Raw genomic sequence first — 4,932 nt, 5'->3', positions numbered from 1 at the left:
CTAAAGCCAGACATAAATAGGTAAAGGAAACAGACACGACATCTTAAAGTACCCTACCATTTACAATGAAATATATGTTTCTACCCAAGGGCACCCATCGAGTGTGTTGTGCATTTTGAATTGATTTTGTTTAATGACTGAAATGGAAGTGGAAACTGGATCAATTTTATTGATTTGAAAAAAGAAGTATGACACGACTGTTGGAAAGCAGATATTAGACCCGACTTGGACTAATATTCAAATGCAAATTCTGACTTCTAATTATCAACCTCAGTTTTGAATTTTTCTCTTTTAAAAAGTTAAATTAGATGTTTGTTTCGAAAGAAGTTGGCCCACTTTTGCAACTCGGTTTTGACTTTAGGAAAAAAAGTATGTGAGTCGAGTTCGGGAGTTGACAGAGATTTAATTCTATTTGTAAACTGGTCGAGGTTTCACTCTATTTAACTACTTGAGATGCAAATGGACTGGACCAGATTTGACATGAAAACGAATATCATGGTTCATTTGTGAAGGATCTAACGCAATTAGTGTTGGATTTGTCTTCGACCCAAATGGACCTCAACGTGACATGGATGCACTTGAATCGAACATGGTGGTTCATTTGTGAAAGGTCAAATCAAAATGGTCCGGGTCTTCGACCTTACTTGACTTGACAAGAATTAAATGCACTTAACCACATGACTCGGACCTAGAAATGGACAATGCGGTCTTACACCCACATTCGATTTGACAACATGTTCGACTTAAACACCAACTTGAATTAGACTTAGCTTGATGATAGGTTCGACTCATAGTTTAATTTAGATATCGACTAGACTCGGACTCGAAACTCCAACGAGACTGACGACATTATGACTCGACTCTGAACTAGAATCAATGTGACTAAACCCATGCTTGGACCATCATGATCCATGGGCTCATGAGGAAAATGTCATGTGTGTCCTTAGAGGGACGTTTTTTGTGGACTAACTCGGACCAAGTGGTCGACCTACATGACTCGAAACCAAGAGTTGCGCTTGGATGACCCGAGAGGGTAGTGTTCTAGACTCTTTGGACGAACCTCAACTTGCCATAGACGGCCAAGACTTAGACACGACCCGGCGCATTTCATGCTTGGTTAAGGCTTGGGAATTAAAACCATTTTGGATTTATTTCGGAAATGAATGATCAATTTGAAAATGATATTTGAAATGGGCGGCATGCTGGCTATAAAAGCTCATTTTAGCTAAAAATCTAATCTTTTTTGGGCAGTATTCCGGGTTTTTTAAAACCATGCTATTTTGAAAGTAGGTTGTTCAAAAGTTTGGTTTTGAAATTGACATGGAGATTTTCGAAAAAAAGACTCGGGAATTCACATTGCACATTGTCATTCGCATGTTATAAGGATGTATGCTCCTATACTCTTCTAAATCTCGGTAAGTCGTCTATAATAAGGTCTATGTCCTTCATCCTATCAAGTCTAGTAGGGCCAGGACCTTTAGTTTGAGTACCTAGGAGAGTACTGTAATACCCGCCCTGTTAGGGACCCGTTGACTGACCTGTTGACCTTGAGTGGCCTTTGGAAAAGGAGATAAAGGGAGACTACGCAGTCTTTGCTTTGCAAAACTCGACCTAGTAGAGGTCACTCGGCCGAGTAGCTTGGGTACTCGACCGAGTGCGGCGTACTCGGCCGAGTATGTCCATATTCGACCGAGTATCGCATCTGACAGCGTGTTAGTATAAAACGCGACGACCAAAACATAAATTATATCGGCAGTTCATTTTATCATTTCTAAAACCTAAACACTCTCTCCCTCTCTCCCAATTGTGTCATTTCCCTTTTCACCTCTTGAATAGCTTAGAACACTAACCCGGGAAGGGAGACGGTCTAAGCATGAGGTCATCAAGTTGGGTTTATCGCCGTCACCGGCATCAGTTGTTCTTTAAGGTGATTTTGGGTTTAATTATCTAGTTTGTGGTAGTTCCTGAATAGTTTAGTTATAGGGTACGACATTGAGTCTTGCTTGACGTGGTGTGATGGATGCGTCTTGTGGATTTGCGGAAAGGTAGGGTTTCCCTACTCAGTTGATCGTATAAGTGATTTGAGATTGTTTGTGATTTCTTAACTAATATGCTGCGTTGGATTGAGATTGGTTGAGTTGATATTGTGATTGGTATTGTTGTTATGGGACCATGTTCGGGAGATGGTTCCAACCCCATGTTCGCCTCTTGTGGCTCCCGTCAGAAGGGGGATGTGCACATCAATGATCGGGGTACGCTCGTTGCGATGAGCCAGGCATGGGTGGGCAAGGCTGTGGTCCCCTACCGGTATTGAGGGTTACCTGTTGCGATGGGTAACCTGGCAGGACTACACATTTAAGTGTGTAGTCGGTTACTAGTTACTGATGGAGTTGGAGGATGGCGTTACAATTGGATTGATTTTTGTGTTTGTGTATTGGTTGTATTCTCTTATCTTGTTTATGCGGTTAACTGACCCCGTTTATTGTTTTCAAAACTGTGGTGATCCATTCGGGGATGGTGAGAGATGTTGATGTTGCTTGTGGGATATGGAGGGGATCGAGTCATCACGTTGTCTAGCTAGCTGCCACTGCCACTTATGCTTAGTGTTCTTTTCAGTAGTTTCAGAGTTTTATTTCTCTTGTCACGTTGTATAAACTTTAAGGATACCTTTAATAAACTTTTTGTTATGGTCCTCTGATATACTTACCTCGGGCAACCGAGATGGTAACGCCCTTACTTATTAGGGAAGGTCTTGTTAAGGCTCCTTGGTAAGTAGAGGTGTTACAAGTACCCCAATCCCTCAAGACCATAAAGAGTATGAAATTGTGCAAACAGGGTGTGATCACCGGCATAGTGGGACGTCACTCCCCACGCGTCACAAAGTGGCGCTAGGACGGCCCGGAAAAAAATCTTTAAGGGTTTATGCATGAATCATAGCACTACGAGTAATGGTTTAACTCTCTGATACTTTCTTTTTAAGTTTCACCTCGGAGGAAAAGACCCTAGAAACAAAGTGTAATTAGAGTCACCACCAAGTTTTATGGAAACTTGGAACTATTCAAGTCAACTTTACACCTTTCATAGAAATGCATAAAGCCAAACGACTACGAGTGATTAAAGATAAAGACTAAAGACTTGTACCATATATCCCTCGAATGAATGACTCTCGTAATCCAATGGTATTAAGATAGATCCACAAACCATAGATTTTGAGTAAGGGGTGAAGGTACCTGCCAGGAAGCCCAATTGGACACCTAACCCCGCCCGTTTCGATAACGACCTCTACTAAAAAAGTATTGGATTTCAAACATAGGCGTAGCTACTCAATATATGATATGCAAACATCATTTTAAAAACCATAACATGTGACAACAATTTCTATGTCATTTAATGCATGAATGCTAACTTTGTCAAAGTTGTTTTACCATGTGAATAGTTAATTCTAACAAGTAATAAAGTAAACAAACACGGCTTGGGGGAAAAGGGAGCCATTGACGATCTATCATGTTACAACCCTGGCATTTCATGCCGACAGAACGAGAATTAAATTACAACTTAATTTATTTACATAATCTAAACAAAGGACACAACTTATCGATGCCTAAGGATCGTTCTTAGAACGCAATAGACAACGAAAAAGGACACCAAAACTGCGCAAGGGAGGAGCCACGACCACCTGACACGCTTTGACCGCGTGCTCCTCTCGTTGTGCACACTCGCCATATTTTATCGAACTAAATATTAGACTGCGTACCAAGATATGAAATAACATAAATCCGACCATAGTAGTACAAAATTGACCCATAACAAAGTACAAAATTAAAGTTACATTATATGAATCAAATTAAAAAATTACAGAAACTAAAGCAATATATAAGAAATAAAACAAGTCCAAATTAAAAGAACAAGACCTATGTGTGAGATTTATTAGGAAACCTCTCCTGCCTCCAACCCCTAACCACAACCCTTGCTCCTCTCCGACACCGCCAGAGATCTGGCCGTTTATTGGCCGATCTCTGGTGGTTCTAGGGATTTAACCATGGCAGTTCATCCTCTTTTCGGCCACCATTTGTCATCCGTCTTGTGATTTGATTTGTTGCGTCTCCTACAGGTCTACTTTGTCTCTAAGTTCTAATCTCTTCTTACCTTTTGCTTATCAATTTAATTCATCTGGGATCTGCTGTTTGTTGGTATTTTAGTGGACTTTTGAGATTTCTTGGGATGTTTGACTAATTTGGTTAATTGTTCGAGGCTTAATTGGTATGCTCTAGTGTCAATTTTCTTATTTCCGATTCACTTTAATGCTTCAAGTTCATGTCTGTATCTTTGTGAAGCTTTCTGGGCAGTTTGGGCTGGCTGTTTTTAGGTTGATTTTGGTCATCCCATGCTCTCTGGCTGTTGGGTGTGTGTGTTTTATCTGGTTTTTTCCTGTGGGTTTGATTTTCTACGCGCTTAATTTGTTTCTCTGTTGCCTGGTGTGCGCCTATTGGAGACGTCTGCTAGTTGTTTTGCTTTCTCGAGCACTTTCTGCTCTCTGGCGGTTGTTGGTTCCTCTGTTTTGATGGTGGCTTAGTTTTCCCATGGTTATGCTGTTTAGGAGAGGATGTTTAGGGTTGGCTGTGGTAGTTTCCGGTTGGTGGTAGTAGGTTTCTTCTTAATTAAGACTTGTTTTTTCTCTCTTAAGTTTACATATTTGACAAGCTATGACTCCCTTCTCAACCTTTTCTTCCATTCCCGGTACTGGTTTTCTTGAATACTTCAATTTATTTTACGGTTGTGATAAGTTGTCAGCTGAAGAAGCCGCTTTTCTTCAAGTCCCTACCCAATTAGATTCCCCCGTTTCTCAAATTCAAGCCCTTAAGGATTTAGGTAATAATTTTTTCGACAACGGTTTGAGGTTTGTGGTCAGCCGGTGGTCGTTATGATACCGCG

This window comes from Silene latifolia, chromosome X (assembly GCF_048544455.1).
Source record: "Silene latifolia isolate original U9 population chromosome X, ASM4854445v1, whole genome shotgun sequence".
Taxonomy (NCBI): domain Eukaryota; kingdom Viridiplantae; phylum Streptophyta; class Magnoliopsida; order Caryophyllales; family Caryophyllaceae; genus Silene; species Silene latifolia.
This window is presented reverse-complemented; position numbering follows the sequence as displayed.